Genomic DNA, 17,952 nt, shown 5'->3' with positions numbered 1-17,952 from the left:
AATCATTTATTACCTGAGTCAGCACCTTTCTATGGGAGGCCGAGAGCCTGGAAACTGCTCTCTTGGGCTCCATCCCCACACTCCACCCCTACAGGGTCTCACCTCACAATCTACGTGACAAGCGTCTTCCGCGAGGCACCCTGTGGGAGGAGCCTGGAGGTGAATGCAATATCCAGGACACAGCCAGTCTCTCTGGGCACAGCCAGGGTTTCTCAGGGCACCACCAGTACTTCTGGGCACAGCCAGACTTCCTGGACTCAGCCAGGGCTCTCAGGGCACTGCCACTCTCTCTGGGCACAGCCAGACTTCCTGGGCACAGCCAGGGCTCTCAGGGCACTGCCACTCTCTCTGGGCACAGCCAGACTTCCTGGGCTCAGCCAGGGCCACTCAGGGCACCGCCACTCTCTCTGGGCACAGCCCGACTTCCTGGGCACAGCCAGGGCCTCTCAGGGTACCACCAGTCTTTCTGGGCACAGCCAGTCTTCCTGGGCATAGCCAGTCTTTCTCACATATTTTCTACAGCGGCTGGTTGAGACACAAAAGCAAACATCTGCCAGTTCCACTACACGGTGGTATGTTCCCAAACAGACAGTCAAGCGGTCCATTAAATTAGGGATGGAGCCCATTCCCCATAGTTCACAGTCATTCACCAGGGCTGTGCGTTAGTTAACCTCACAATGTGTGCCCTCTCCGCAGGGCGAGGGCTCCAAGTCCTCCCCAACCTGGGGGTGAGGGCCTCAGCAAGCAATTCCCAGCCCACAGGGTCGCAACGACCTTCTCTTTCTCCGGCCTATGCTGGTTGGGGAACCGGCCAGGTCTTTCCACCTCTCCACGGGGGTCCAGCTTTCCGGCAGCTGCTCCTCCTGGTCTTCCTGTGACTGAGTGTTCATATGCACAAACTGCTCCACCGCCTTTTGGAGAGCTTTGGCCTGCACGGTACTCTGCTTGCTATGCCATTTGTCGCGTGGGGTGGCCTGCGGGGTCTCTGCTCCCACTCCCCACATAAGAACGCAGGATGTGGCTAGGCCAAAAAGGAACACCCACGGAGCCATAGGTAGGGGAGTCATACCACTATAGTCTCACTGGAAACTGGATCCACACTGTCCGCAACCCGACCACTATAGTCTCACTGGAGGCTGGATTCACACGACGTGCGACCTGCTGTCCACTTTTCTGCCAACTGACCGACTCTCTCCGACTCCCCTCGACTCTCCTGGACTCCCCAACGTAGCCGCGTCAGTATATTAGTGGCCAATGGCTCATTGGTTACAGGTGACGGCCAACTAGCCACAGCTGATGGCCAGCCAATCACAGTTGTTGGCCATTTACTACCTGAGCCAGCACCTTTCTATGTGAGGCCGAGAGCCTGGAAACTGCTCTCTGGGTCTCTGTCCCCACACCTGAGAATTAGGTTTTTCAGTCACTAACCTGAGACTGATAATGTACAGTTTATTTCAGCAAAAGTGATGATATTTGCATAACAAGGATGGCTTTCACTGCTGTATAAAATAAGACTTACTTGTTTTAACCATTTGCATCCATACAGCCATCCTACTTCTCTACGAACTACTCTCTGATCTCAGTGAGACTATCCATCTATTAAAATGCTTACTGGTTACATTCCTCTTCTTCAGCTTTTCATAGACTTCACTCTAAATGAAGTGTGCTTTAGTGTTTGACACATTGCTTCCACTGTATTTGTGTAAGATAAATCTTCAGATACAGTACTCTATGTTTTAAAAGACAAAACAGTGTTGAAGTGAACATTTTCCACAACTTTTTCATAGAATTTGATTAGTTTACTGCAGCCACATAGTCACTAATCTTCTCTATACACCAATTGGAAAAGACTGTCTTTGTGTCTGCCCGCTTATACTATTTATTGGAAGGAAGGAACGGAGAGAGGAGAGAGGGAGGAGAAGGAAGGGAGGGATATAGAGAAGGATATAGGGAGGTAGGGTAGAGAAACTTGCTTGAATACAGTTATTTCTTGGGAAAAAAACGCATCACAATAGAAAAAAGTCAAACCTGAATAATAAAAAAATAACTCGAGTTAAAAGTTATTTATTCTATGATAGAATTGAATATATCAATCAAAATTAATTAGCAGTTTCTTCCCCTCTAGTTTATCACATAATAGCTCTACACAAAATATATATCTGTATGTATGTTTGCACACACACACACATTCCAGTATGCTGGCCATAGTAGAGGCACAATCGAAAGCAAGGCTTGGAGACATCCTTCGTATTTCATATATACTGAGAATTACTAGCTCTGTGCAAGTTACTTGTGACTTTAACAATAACTCAATGTCTCTGAGCTTCAGTTTCCTCGTCTACTAAACAGGAGTTATGATTATTCCTGGCTCAGAGGGTTGCTATGAGGATCATGTGAGAAAACGCTTGTGAATCGTTGGGCCCAGGGCTGATGTATAGTCAGGACTGTAAGCGCCAGCCATCATCATCCCCATTACCATGGTCTTCATCGTTGTCATCATCAACAGCACAGTGCAGAAAGAACCTGGACTACCAAAGGCAGTGGTGCGTTTAAGGAAAACTTTTCATGGAAATTCTTCTTCATGGCGTCCTGCTCTCTGCTACCCTATTTTGTGGCAGGGAAATTCTCCAGGTATGTGGCTTGGCTCCAGTCTCAAGAGAAGTGCTGAATCCTTTAGAGAATGTCTGTAGATGTTAAACAGTGGTTTACACTATGAGTGGCCAACACACAATGCAATATGTAGATGATGTATTATAGAATTTACACTTGAAACCTATATAATTTTACTAACTAATGTCACCCCAATAATTTAATAAAAGAATAAAATTTCCCATCATTCACAGAAATGGAAAAACATGGATTTCTTCAAAATGGTGTGAACATTATTTAATAATTTGGTTAGCAATTAAAGATGACAGAATGCTGTATAATTTTGTCTGTAAACTCTGAACTTGGACATTTAGTTTTAAAATGAACATCAGTTGTGAAAGTTAAATCACTTGCTTCTAGGATTTTTGTAGTCAATCAATTTCTTCACTCTTTTTGGTTCTGAGTTGTTAAAACTTCCTGGTAGGTGAACTTCTTCCCAGCATGATGGCAGATTTGAATTAATAATCTTTTTGAAATTGAAAAAAATGGTAAGTGTATTGATAAATTGTATGATAAGTGGTTGGGAAGAAATCATTGACATAGCATGGTGAATTACAATTTAAAATAAGACTTAATTTTCATATATTTATTTATTCTTATAAATTAGACTCAATCACATGCCTTTGCTTTTAGCTACATATCTATATAAAACAGTATATTTAAAAATAGTTCATTGTAAAATGAGAAAAAATTGAAAAATTTCACTCAGGAAAATTGAACAATAGGGAGAATGAACTTCCTTTGACCTGGGATAAATGAAAAAGTAATTTCAACCAAAAATGACGTTTCTCCCTGCAGATCAGGAAGGTAATGTATGGAGATATCTTTGCAGCATCCAGACATGTGATTTTAGGATGCTGCCAGATGTTATATGTGCTCTAGGAGACCTCACAGAATTGGGTAGGAAGCATAGAATATGCTGCCTGAGCCACACACAAGAAGGACCATGGGCCAGTAAGGAAATATTGCTGCATAAATCAAGCACACCAAAAGCTCCTGTAAGAGGAGGCTCAGGGGCACTGAGATGCTTGCCTTAGTTTGCCCCCATCAAACAGGGGACAAGGTTGGCTGGGGTGGGGAGTACCAGATCCAAACTTACTTCTAAACCGTTTCCTCATCCTCTTCCCCTAGGACATGGGAGGAAATGGCATACAAGGGAACAGTTCAAATTACGCAGAGTTCATTTCAATTTAAATTTCAGGCCATAATGATATGATTGCCTGTTATATATGTTCTCCTTCTTAGTGTTTATTACAAATGTGCTCATTTTTTCATTTATTTCCTTATTTTCCTTTCTTCATTTAACTATCAAGCATTAATTGCATTATAATTTTGCTAGGAGCTGGCAGTAAAATAAGGCAGGGGTGCTGGCCACAAGGGACCTGTGAATGGTTCACTGCTCGTGGAATTCAGTCTAAGTGGAGATATAGTCAGTAAATTAATAAACTGAATAAATAACTTGATTATTGCCCACGGTGGTGGCCGCTGTGAAAGAAATGAATTGGACACAATGAAAGAGAACAATGCTGGGGAGAAAAGTACTTAGATAGGGGGGTCGGGGTGATGTCTTTGAGTAGGGGACATGGAAGCTCAAACTGAGCCAAAGGTGGGTCAGCCATGCAAACAATGAGGTGGACATTCCAAGTAGAGGGAACAGCATATGCAAAAGTCTTGAGGTTTGCACTCCCTGAGGTGCAAAGTAGCTTGGTATTTTCAAGAAAGAAAACTACTGTCTTCTTACACAGCTGGAGCTTTTTGAGTAAGGGAGACAGTGGCACAAACTGGGAAGATGGGTAGGTGCATGCAGGTTATGCAGAATCTTTTAAGGTGAGGCAAGAAGCTTGGATTTTCTTTGAAATGGAAGGCAAAGTCATTAAAAATGCTTAGGCAGGGGTGACATATGAACTAGTTGGTGTTTTAAAAAGAGTACTGGGCCTGCTGTGTGAAGAACAGATGGAGGCAGATAGGAGAGGGAGAAAGAAGAGCTGTAAAGACGGTCCTGCACCGGTCTAGGTGAAAGGACGAAAGCCTGTATGGGATGGTGACAGAAGTGAGTGGTGGGGATGGGGCAGATAGTGCAGGTCAAAGCAGCAGGACTGAGTGTGGGAGCTGGTCTGTTTGTCCTCTGGAGTCCTGCAGCTCTGGGAACACCATTTGAAAAACACTAATCAACATGGTGTCAAATGAGTTTGATTGACATTTTTTTAGACACATAACAATTATTTGACTGAACTGAGCAGATAACCTAGTAGTTGGTTTTATAGTTCTTCTAAAGCTAAGATTTCAGTTTGTCGTATTCAAGTTACAAGACAGTTTTTGATAATGGAAGTAACTTATTGAGGTCTATAAAAGCTTTATTTACAATGGCCAAGACATGGAAATAACCAATGTGTCCTTCGATAGATGACTGGATAAAGAAGATGTGGATAGTGGTTGCCAGATGGTAAGGGGGACGGGGGTGGGGGGTGGGAGATGAGGGTAAGGGGGATCGAATATATGGTGATGGAAGGAGAACTGACTCTGGGTGATGAACACAATGGGATTTATAGATGATGTAATACAGAATTGTACACCTGAAATCTATGTAATTTTACTAACAATTGTCACCCAATAAATTTAATAAATAAATAAAAAGAAAATTAAAAAAAAAAAAGATGTGGAATACATACACAATGGAATATTATTCAGCCATAAGAAAAGATGGAATAGTGCCATTTGCAACAACATGGATGGATCTTGAGATTATTATGCTAAGTGAAATAAGTCAGACAGAAAAAGTCGAGAATTATATGACTTCACTGATATGTGGGATATAAAACGGAAAGCAACAAAGGAACAAGACAAATAAATAAAGAAACAAAAGCTCATAGACAGACAATAGTTTAGTGGTTACCAGAGGATAAGGGGATAGTAGAAGAGTAGTAAAGAGGGTCAATATATGATGATGGAAAGAGAACTGCCTCTGGGTGGTGAACACACAATGTGATATATAGATGATGTATTATAGAATAGTAACCTTGAAACCTATGTAATTTTACTAACCATTCTCACCTCAATAAATTAAAATAAAATCGTTGACCACATGTTTTATTTAAAGTGTTCTTTGGAGGAAGTAATTTTTAATCCTTGCAATCTTGTGATTGACATCTCATGATTGAAAGTCCAGATCAAGGAGACAGCATAATCAAGGGAAAACGCCATCAGGAGAAAGAAAGCAAAGATGAACTGAGTCAATGATTTAATAGCACACATAAAAAAATAAAACTAAGTCACATTGCTGTGCTCGATATCTGTGTCTAAAAAACTACACTCTCTTTCAATGAACAGTGTTTGGAAGGTTAAGACAATGGTTTTGTGCTCTTTAGGCCCCAGGAAAGTTGTGCTTCTGTATTTAATTTTGTTGCATAGCACATGCCCTGATGGAGCACAGACTTGATGATTCTAATTCTCTTTCAGTAGGACTTCCAGCAGGGCTTCTTTGTCACTTGCTGCTCGTGCAGAATGCAGCAGCACATCTGCTGACTGATTTGAGAATGGGCAATCATATTACCCCATCCTGTATAATTTGATATGTGTGGGTCACTGAGGGGTCCAGCAACATTTCTTTGTTTCTCTCCCTTTCTGTCTCTCTCTTTAAAAGGACGAAAATTACAATTCCTCTGTATCCACACCTATCTATTTTCACAATCATTTATCTTTTCTTAGGGAGAATTGTTTGGCATTTTACCTGTCTCCAATCACATGTCATTTTAAGCTAAAGGTATCCATGCTGTTTGTAATGTGAATGACAAGGAAAAAAATGAGACTATGTGGTAAGATTATGAGGCACTGTTTTAGTAGATTTTATTTCTACTTAAAGAGCCTTATATCCCACGGAAGGATGAAGAATTTATCCTATCCTATCCTATCCTATCCTATCCTATCCTATCCTATCCTATCCTATCCTATCCTATCCTATCCTATCCTATCCTGTCCCAGTCCATTCCATTCTGTTCTGTTTCATTCCCTTCCATTCCATCCTTCTACTTATGATTCTTAAGCCTAACAGCAGCCTACAAAAGACAGATAGTTGTGTTGTTGAAGCTTTGCCCATGGTTGGCAATGTAGCTTTTAACCCACATGGTTAGTAAATGTTGGAAAATCTGTGGATGCAGAGGTCAAGGCAAGAATCATGACACTGTGGACTTCTCTGGACCAACAGGTGCCTCTGTTTATTGTCCTCTGAGCATCCTAGTTTAAGGTTATTCAGAACAGTGGGAAACTGGATTGGAAGAATGATCAGCAATGTGTGTGCACAACTCTGGGCTCCGACCAAAGGGGAAGCGTAAGACAAGGTGCAAGATAACAGACACACATCCTGCCTTTAAAGACATATAAGCATTGGGCCTCTGGTTTCCTTCACTGGAAAGTTTACTGATGTAAATTGGGTATAGGGGAAGGTGAGAAGATTGTAAAGAGGGGCAGGCAGTTCAAATAGAAGTATTTCACCCACCATAGGTACCCCATGAGGTAAAGGTGGGCAGGTCCTAGGGACAGTACCTCAAGGGGCATCAATTATAACAAACCATTTCCCAACTATCTAGTGTTTTCAGAACAAGGAAATCAAACTTTATAGTCTCTTATAACATTTATTCCATTTATCCTTTCGATATTTTTAGTTGCTACTGTCAATGCTCATCTAACTTTTCAAAAGACAAGAACAAATTTTAGGAAGGAACTAGAAACCATGTGAAAACTGTAATATTCATCATTAAGAACTGGCGTAATTTACCTGAGGTGTCAGCTACCTAGATGTAGGCTTGGGTGAAGAGCCTAGTTTGAAATCACAATTCTAGTTCTTGTCAGTGTCTCTATAAGTAGATTACTTATGTCTCTGCCCCTCAGTTTCTTCATATGTAAAATGTAGATAATCATATCACCCTCTCAGTGTTACTGTGAGAATTAAATGAGATAATGAGGGTCAAATGAGGGAATAATTGTGAAGCTTCTGCCAGCACCTTTCCCTGCCTCCTCAAAATTAATCTTGAGTTTCATCTATTATTCTTTGGAATTGGGAATGCCCTCCCTGACTACTCAAGCCCACAATATGTATATATTTATTATATGTTGCTATATACTACTAGTTAAATATATATCTTTCTTTCTTAACTAGTCCAGGTAGTTTCTAAGTCTTTGTGAGCATAGCATATAACTTGTATTTTTTTGGTTTAGGCTATTGGATCGAGTATGGTGAGTTGTACATGGGCCACACTTAACAGAGATTTGTTCATTGATAACTGGAATGACTTACTGACTTTTTAAATTCAGTAGCTTTCCTAGTGATATTCTGCTTCCATCTGCTCTTCACACAGCAGGCCCAGTACTCTTTTTAAAACACCAACTAGTTCATATGTCACCCCTGCCTAAGCATTTTTAATGACTTTGCCTTCCATTTCAAAGAAAATCCAAGCTTCTTGCCTCACCTTAAAAGATTCTGCATAACCTGCATGCACCTACCCATCTTCCCAGTTTGTGCCACTGTCTCCCTTACTCAAAAAGCTCCAGCTGTGTAAGAAGACAGTAGTTTTCTTTCTTGAAAATACCAAGCTACTTTGCACCTCAGGGAGTGCAAACCTCAAGACTTTTGCATATGCTGTTCCCTCTACTTGGAATGTCCACCTCATTGTTTGCATGGCTGACCCACCTTTGGCTCAGTTTGAGCTTCCATGTCCCCTACTCAAAGACATCACCCCGACCCCCCTATCTAAGTACTTTTCTCCCCAGCATTGTTCTCTTTCATTGTGTCCAATTCATTTCTTTCACAGCGGCCACCACCGTGGGCAATAATCAAGTTATTTATTCAGTTTATTAATTTACTGACTATATCTCCACTTAGACTGAATTCCACGAGCAGTGAACCATTCACAGGTCCCTTGTGGCCAGCACCCCTGCCTTATTTTACTGCCAGCTCCTAGCAAAATTATAATGCAATTAATGCTTGATAGTTAAATGAAGAAAGGAAAATAAGGAAATAAATGAAAAAATGAGCACATTTGTAATAAACACTAAGAAGGAGAACATATATAACAGGCAGTCATATCATTATGGCCTGAAATTTAAATTGAAATGAACTCTGCGTAATTTGAACTGTTCCCTTGTATGCCATTTCCTCCCATGTCCTAGGGGAAGAGGATGAGGAAACGGTTTAGAAGTAAGTTTGGATCTGGTACTCCCCACCCCAGCCAACCTTGTCCCCTGTTTGATGGGGGCAAACTAAGGCAAGCATCTCAGTGCCCCTGAGCCTCCTCTTACAGGAGCTTTTGGTGTGCTTGATTTATGCAGCAATATTTCCTTACTGGCCCATGGTCCTTCTTGTGTGTGGCTCAGGCAGCATATTCTATGCTTCCTACCCAATTCTGTGAGGTCTCCTAGAGCACATATAACATCTGGCAGCATCCTAAAATCACATGTCTGGATGCTGCAAAGATATCTCCATACATTACCTTCCTGATCTGCAGGGAGAAACGTCATTTTTGGTTGAAATTACTTTTTCATTTATCCCAGGTCAAAGGAAGTTCATTCTCCCTATTGTTCAATTTTCCTGAGTGAAATTTTTCAATTTTTTCTCATTTTACAATGAACTATTTTTAAATATACTGTTTTATATAGATATGTAGCTAAAAGCAAAGGCATGTGATTGAGTCTAATTTATAAGAATAAATAAATATATGAAAATTAAGTCTTATTTTAAATTGTAATTCACCATGCTATGTCAATGATTTCTTCCCAACCACTTATCATACAATTTATCAATACACTTACCATTTTTTTCAATTTCAAAAAGATTATTAATTCAAATCTGCCATCATGCTGGGAAGAAGTTCACCTACCAGGAAGTTTTAACAACTCAGAACCAAAAAGAGTGAAGAAATTGATTGACTACAAAAATCCTAGAAGCAAGTGATTTAACTTTCACAACTGATGTTCATTTTAAAACTAAATGTCCAAGTTCAGAGTTTACAGACAAAATTATACAGCATTCTGTCATCTTTAATTGCTAACCAAATTATTAAATAATGTTCACACCATTTTGAAGAAATCCATGTTTTTCCATTTCTGTGAATGATGGGAAATTTTATTCTTTTATTAAATTATTGGGGTGACATTAGTTAGTAAAATTATATAGGTTTCAAGTGTAAATTCTATAATACATCATCTACATATTGCATTGTGTGTTGACCACCCATAGTCAATTCTCCTTCCGTCACCATATATTTGACTCCCTTTCCCCTCTTCTACAACCCATCCCCCTTTAGCCTCTGGTAACCACTAAACTATTGTCTGTGTCTATGAGTTTTTGTTTGTTTTTGTCTTGTTCATTTGTTGCTTTCAGTTTTATATCCCACATATGAGTGAAATCATGATTCTCAGCTTTTTCTGTCTGATTTATTTCACTTAGCATGATAACCTCAAGACCCATTCATGTTGCAAATGCCAGTATTTCATCTTTTCTAGTAGCTGAGTAATATTCCATTGTGCATATGTGCCACATCTTTATCCAATCATCTATCAAACGGCACTTTGGTTGTTTCCATGTTTTGGTAGCCATAAATAATGCTGCAATGAACATTGAGGTACATATATCTTTACGAATAAATGTTTTCAGATTTTGGGAGTAGATACCCAGAAGAGGGATTGCTGGGTTGTGGTAATTCTATTCCTAATTTTTTGAGCAACCTCCATACTGTTTTTCATAGTGGCTGTACCACTTTACATTCCCATCAGCAGAGTATGAGTGTTCCTTTTCCTCCACAGCCTCTCCAACACTTGTTATTACTTGTCTTGTTCATAATAGCTATTCTAACAGGTGTGAGTTAGCATCTCATAGTGGTTTTGATTTGCATTTCCCTAATAGTGAAGGTGAACATTTTTTCACATATCTGTTGGCCATTTGTATGTCTTCTTGGGAGAAGTGTCTGTTCAGGTCCTCTGTTCATTTTCTACTTGGATTATTTGTTTTTTTGTTGTTGTTGAGTTTTATGAGTTCTTTATGTATTTTGGATATGAGCCCCTCATTGAAGGTATTGTTTACAAATGTCTTCTCCCATTTGGTTGGTTGCCTCTTTGTTTTGTTGATGGTTTATTTTGCTGTGCAGAAGTTTTTACTTTAATATAGTCCTATTCATTTATTTTTACTTTTACTTTCCTTGCCGTTGAGGTCAAATTCATAAAATCCTCTCTGAACCCAAGGTCCATACGTTTAGTACCTATGCTTTCTTCTATGCAATTCATTGTTTCAGGTCTTATATTTAGGTCTTTGATCCATTTTGAGTTAATTTGGGGGTATGGTGACAGAAAGCAGTCTAGTTTCATTCTTTTGGCCATGGCTTTCTAATTTTCCCAGCACCATTTATTGAAGAGGCTTTCCTTTTATAACAGATTAAAGATTTATCAAAAATTGATTAATAACTTTATTTCAATTATAAATACATAATTGAACGAAGGTGTTCTAATGCATTCAATATTTTAAAATATTGGTGTGCTGAATGCCAACCAATATGGGTAGGACTGAAAATGGGCACAAGAGGTTATGAAAATATTCTAAAGTTCGATTGTGGTGGAGGTTACACAATTCTGTAGATGTATGAAAATTTATTGGTTTGTACACTTAAAACAAGTGCATTTTATGGTATGTAAATCTCAATAAAGCTTTTATTAAAAGCCAGTCATTAGAAGCTGTGTTTTAAATCATGTACCAATCCTCTCTCTCTCTCTCTCCCCTCTCACTCTCTGGCCTCCTCCCTCCCTGAAGAAGGGAAGGATCTCCAAATGAACAACAACATATGTGAATATCATTTAAAGGAGCCATCATCAGAATCCTGGAGGAGATAACAAATGCCATGGACAGCAACAGCAACAACAAAACATGGTAGGTGATTTGAAAAAAGATAATCAATATTCCCAGCCTGGGAAATTTGAAATATTCTTGGAGACATAGCATGGCCACATGGGGCCATAGTAAGAACACAAGGGAAGTCACAGTTTGGAAGAGAGAAAGGGTGGCTTATGTCTGAGGTATTGAACTTGAAGGCAGAACATCTGAGGGAAACCTTTGTCAAATCATGACTGGTTATGAGAAACATGAAGGGAAAGTGAGAAAGAGGAAAGATTGCCTGCAGCTTACCATTTCTTTTCTCATTATTAAGTATAAAGAAATGGGTCTGGGTCCCAGAAATTTTTCTAAGTCCTCAGAACTTCAGCTTTTAAAGATATTAGGTTTCCTCAAATATGTTTAGTTATGAAATAGTTAAATTATGAATTAACAAGAATTCCAATGTCTTGAAAATGTAATTCAACAACTATATATTACTGCTAGTTAAAGCAATTTTCCAAGGCATGGACTGCATTAGCGCTATAAGAACATCTGCTTCATGTGTTTTTCTTCTAGGAAATTAATAATTTTGGCAATGTGTTTGTGATGTTCTTTCTAGCATGTGTTATAGAGGATTTTGTTGCAACTGCTGCTTTGTGTATTCTGGCTCTTGAAGATGATTTCTCACTTACTAAGTTTGAATTTTAAATCTTGGGTTTGGCTGTGGCTGTTGCCAGACAGCAATATCACAGAGTTAGGATGAAGTTAAGAATATTTTGTTGTCATTTTGGATTTCTAACTTTATTCAGAGGGAGAAAAAAAGACCTACATAAGCTCAGAATTACAGGCATGTGAGGTATAGACTAATATTTTGCTTCAGATGAACAGTTTTGCTTGTTCTGAAAGATGTGTAGGGCATGTGCTATTGAAACAGCTCATTCCCAAACTAAGCAATAAATCTAGGATTGACAGCTGCACAAACTCATCATCAAAGCAGGGAGGTGCTATGTTCACTGTGTAGGCATTCAGGTAATTGAAGAATAAGAAGGTAGGAGTGAAATGACAGGACTCCACTGCTGAGAGAGGAATCAGAGATTTTTAAATTATGATCTGTTCATAATCACCAGATTTGAAAGTATATGGGATTATAATAGCTATGTATGATGTCAGAGGGGTAGTAGATTTGGAGGATTATCACTTTGTGAGGGGTATAAATATCTAATCATTATGTTGTTTTGTACACCTGAACCTAGTAAAACAAAAAAGTACGCAGGAGATCTTTAAGTGTTTCTAATGTTTAACATTCTAATCATGGAACTCATAAAAAATTTAACTTATCTCCTGAAATATACTCGGATTACCCTCTTAAACACTAGCACCAGGAATCAATTAGGGGGTTTTTTTTTTGGAATTAAAAAGGCATTTTTCAGAAAAGCCAATATGATTCAGGGTTTTGTGAAAAACTATGAGTTTTAAATACCTTTTTCAGAAAGTTAAAACCTTCTTTATTTTAATTTATACTTTAGGGTTGTGTTTTTATGTGGCAGTTGGTCAAATACCAAGAACAAAAAGAAAGAACCTTTAAAACATACATTCAATGAAATAAATGAAATTGAATACTGAGAACATCAGTCACTAGAGTTACAAAAATTATAAATTTATTGTTGATAAGATAAATTGCTTCAGATTCTCCATAATCTTGTTTGCCATGAAAATTCTTAAAACACTTTCCATGAAATCATCTTTGAAATTTTTACAAAAGGTGGCCGGTCTTTCTGATGGGAGTATACTTTGTCTACTGTGGAGATGTGTATATCTGCACTGTAATGCTCCCTTTGACTTATTGACACGGCATTAGAGAGAAAGTGACAAACTGTTTCCAGAAAACTGATTCTCAACTGCATCCTTTAAGACTAAAGAATTTTTAATTACTTAAAGAGGAAGGAAAATATATAAAGGCATAAAACTTAAATGGGTGATACAATTTGAAAGGTTTCTTTAGAAAATTAGAACTAGAACTTCAAGATTTAGCTGGAAGATATTGTCAATTACACAAGTGTTTTGTTGTTGTTTGTTTGTTTGTTTTGTTTTTAATCCCTTTTCTAAAAGATGCCATCTCAATAACTCATGGAGGGTAGCATGATTTAATGAAGTTCTCTAAGGCAGGGAGCAAGTTTTCCCTACCCCCTGGCATCTCAGTGATAAAATAATTCTCCTACAGAAATGTCTAAAACAGGGAAGAACTGTTTGTGTACTTTATATAAATCTGTAAAATGACGTCCTAGAAGATATGATTGCAAACAGGTGAAAATCAGACATTTCTAACCCTAAGGTGGTTCAACACAGAACTTGCTGTAGATCTGGGAACACGAATAACAACCAGGAAGATCCTTTTAATAGTATACCAGCGACATCTGCTGTCAGGTAATGGAAATATCAACAGAAGCCATTTCGTACGCTCCGTGCGGAGGAGGGCTCTGGGGGAAAAGTGGCGAGACTGTCACAGGTGCAGCTAATTATGGAAACTAGAATGAGCTTTGGCTGGTGAAAGGCTGAGTATTCTGCGGAGACTGAGGAGGAGAGAGAAAAGAAAAACAGAAATTGGTCCTTGCTTTGGCCTAAGTTGTGACCCTGTAAAAGATATCTGGCCAGGATGAGCCTCTGTAAAAGGTGAGGAAGAATTCTGTAAGAGGTAAAGGGAAAGTGTCGCCAACAAGAATTACATTTTCCCTGAGCACTTAGCTCTTTTAAGAGAAAATCTCTCCTGTGCTATTTACTTTATCTTTCTTTTTTCTCCTTTTCCACTCTCCTCCCTAATTGCACCTATAAATGTTTTAGATATGGAAATCTGTTGATCATCCAAGGTTTTTTAATTGCTTCATGAATTAAGAAATTTCTGGCTTTAGAACAATACAATAAACTTTTCAGATGATCTAAGGTATTTAAAAGTTGCTTTATAAATTAGGGAATTTCTGGCTTTAAAACAATGCAAGAAACTTTTAAAACTAGACAGACCCTCATAGACCATCTAGTCTGCATTTAACGTGAGGAAACTGAACCACCTTAGGGTTAGAAATTTTTAGGTGTCCTTGGAGTCACTTTCAAGGTGACAGAACTCAAACTGGATACGAGTTTTCCTCATAGATGGAGCCCAGTAAGAATAAATTTTTCTGCAAAGTGTCCGTGCCTATAAAATTTTCCTCAAAAGTTTTCCCACCGCCAGCCTGTTTTTTATTGGTTTTGCATATGTTTGGAATTTCAAAGTTTTAATAAACATTGTGCATTTTCCTCATATATGTTTGTCTCATTTTCTTTGAGCTATTTTGAGGAAAATCAGAATTTAATATAAATACATAGGCTTCAAGAGAAAATAAACTGGGCAGTTATCTCTAAGTTAATGTATCCAATATATTTCTGAAAAGAATAAACCAATTTAACTCTAAATTTTGTGTTTTTATGGTCTTTTCTAACACACATGAAGCGCCTAGCTTTTTGTCCTTTTTTCCTTTATCATTATGCAACTTTCTGCCATCACGATGCTATTTATTGTAAAATGAAATTTCCTAGAGGGTCAGGACATAGTCTTTAATTTTTTTTGTAAATCAAGTAGCTTCTGGTAAACTGGATGCTTACCTTTATGGTAAAGTGTCTAAATATTAATTTTGTTAATCAATGTTTTAAAGAAGATTTATTTTCTCCTACAATTCTCATTCACAACAATTAAATATGCAGTGCCTCTGCAAATCAGCTACCATATAAACCAGAAAATCACATCTTTTAATGTGTCCTTTATCTGCCAGAATAAAGCTCCAACCATGCCTTTTTCTTTTAATGAGATGTGTTATATATTAACCTTTCATTTTTCTAGGAACACCCTGGAGAGGAAATTTCAAATGTTAAAAAAAATAAATAAATAGCAACCATTAAAATGTTTTCATTGTAATCCTTTTATAAAGAAGACGAGCAAAGCCAGAGTATTTTCCAAATTCATTCTAGGTATATAGAAGCTGACAATGTTAAATTTTACCTGAGCCCTGTGCTCCTGGAAAACAGTGAAGGTTAAAGGAATTCTCCAACCCTTTTGTGTCTGGAAAATGGCTTATTGCAAAGAACACTGTGACTTAAATAAAACTCATAAATGCCCCCTTGCTTACCTATGACAAGGCCAGCCTTTGCTTCATAAATGATTAGCGGATTCCCGAATCCTTATTGATCAAACAGAACAAAATGTTTGTTAACCAAACTTTGGTTAAGCTTATCTCCTTCCTTTAGGCCTCTGAACTTGAGCATACTCTCAACCTGAGATAGCATACAGATCCTATTTATGGATCCCTCCTGGAAAATAGGCTGGTGTCGGAGTAAAACATTCTTTGATCTACTGTTTTATAAGCCATCCTTTCATCCCACTTTTCTGCACCCAATTCTTCACTCCTCTTATAAAATAAATGCCCTTTTTGCCTAACTCTTGAAACACTGTATATCTCATGGTCACAGTGCTCTTAGTAATGCAGTAGCCCCCTTACAACATTCCAATAGTCCCTTTCCCACCTTGCAATAATCCTTTCAAATAAAGTCTCTCCTTACCAAGTCTGGATTTGTTGTTTTTTTGACAAAACCAAGAAATCTAATTAAAGCTGAGGGAAATTGACAAAAACAGTTCATAATTATAAAATAAATTCTTCTTGCTCTAGAAGCAAAATCATATGTTCATCAGGGTATTCACATTACTTATATTTTTTTTCTTCAGTCAAACATAAAATTTCAAAACTCTTCAAGGGCCATGCTTTCTGGAAAATATTTGCATTCAAGTGAATAGTGATTTTTTTTTTTTTTTTACACAAATTCTACTAAAAATCCTAGTGTATTCCAAGTTTCATCCTGGTATATCAAGTTCCCCAAATTTTCTAAGATCCAAGCTTACCTTCAATGAGTAAAAGAACTACTTATGTAGTATTAGCTCACTAATCTTCTTTCAACTTCTTTATAGTGGGGTGATAAATCTAAATATCTTTATTCAAAATTCTTACCAATATGCTTAGTATTCACTTGTTTACCAAAATACAAATCTAATTTTTCAATGACAAAACCAAACATTATAAGGCCCTGTGCTACCACAAATCTTCAGGACATTTCTATGCTCAGAACTGACCAATACCATATGCCATATTATGTAAACAAATATGTACCAATGGATTCAATTGTATAAGCCACAGGAGGAAACAGAAATGATGAGGTGAACAGATGTCTTAGAAGCATAATCATTTCTCTGACAATCTAGGAGACAAAGACCTATGTTTCCCTTTTGCCTGTGGAAATAGGTTGGAAATCTTTACATAACTGCTCTTTATTAAAAATACATATAGTAAACATTAGTGAAACAATTAGTTGGCTTTTCATAAACTTAAAAGATCCAGGTAAATGTGAGTTAATTTAGCTAATGCTCTCTTACGCGTGTTGGAAATAATCATTCATTTCCCTTGACATTAGTTCTAGGCTCAGATCCAATGCCTATATACCTGATTTATTTTTACTGTGTTTATTTAATGCTGCTATTTATTTATTCCTTTATTTGTTAAATATTTGTAGGACAACTACTGTGTGTTAAGCACTGGGGATACTATTCTGAACAAAATAGATAAAAATCTCTGTCTTCATAGAACTTGTAATTTAGGTAGAAAATGAAGCCTATAAATGAGTAAAATATATACAATGCTGTGGAATTTGTAATTTAGACAGAAAACGAATCAAATAAATGAGTAAAATATATAGAATGCTAAATGAACTAACAAGAAAAAATAAAGCAGGAAAATGAACTACAAAATATTGTGGGGCAGGAGGATTTTAGGAACTGACAAGGTGACTTTTGAGACAAGATCTCAAGGAAGTGAAAGAGATAGGCATGCAGATATCTGGGGTAAGAACACTAGCAAAGAGAACAACAAATGCAAAGGCCTGGAGGGAAGAACACGTCTATATGCAGTGCTAAGCACTGCAGAGGATAGAAAGATGAATAAGCTCAAAGATCTCAAAATCTAGTAAGAACGCTTAGAATACAAACGTACAAAACTGATATCAAGCTGGAAAAGTGGAACAGACAGGATGAGGTGGGGCTGGGGTTTTGGGGAGGGTGGTCATAGAGGAGCTCAAATCTGAGAGGAGTCTATACAAAACATGTGGGCCAATGAAGTAGCACCCCAGGGCTAACTATAGTTAGGACCAAAACGGGGAAATAGAAATATTAAATATTATGTAGATATATATATTATTTAAATGTATAAATATAAATATTATATAAATATATATATGTCAATTATGTTTGTACATATACATCACTTTTCCCTGTGCATAGACTTTTCCTCTATTCCTCAAATGCATATATGGAAAGGGCCTTTCTTATACTTGTTATTTGAGAAAATGAAGTGGAAAATTATTTGTCAACTATAAAGCCCTAT

The 17,952-nt window shown here is 37.8% G+C and overlaps 1 long non-coding RNA gene across 1 annotated transcript in view; it reads right to left on the bottom strand.

The window, feature by feature from the left end:
• Nucleotides 1-16,606, bottom strand: part of LOC141567791 (uncharacterized) — a 75,713-nt gene extending 59,107 nt beyond the window's left edge. Inside the window, exon 1 of the long non-coding RNA XR_012490618.2 lies at nucleotides 15,528-16,606. This is a non-coding gene — a long non-coding RNA (uncharacterized LOC141567791). The remainder of the gene's footprint in view (nucleotides 1-15,527) is intronic.
• Nucleotides 16,607-17,952: the final 1,346 nt, after the last annotated feature.

This window comes from Rhinolophus sinicus, chromosome 6 (genome assembly GCF_057876585.1).
Source record: "Rhinolophus sinicus isolate RSI-liver-muscle chromosome 6, RSI-T2T, whole genome shotgun sequence".
In the NCBI taxonomy this organism is placed as follows: domain Eukaryota; kingdom Metazoa; phylum Chordata; class Mammalia; order Chiroptera; family Rhinolophidae; genus Rhinolophus; species Rhinolophus sinicus.
Note: the sequence above shows the minus strand (reverse complement) of the source record. Positions and strands in the feature narration are given on the sequence as shown.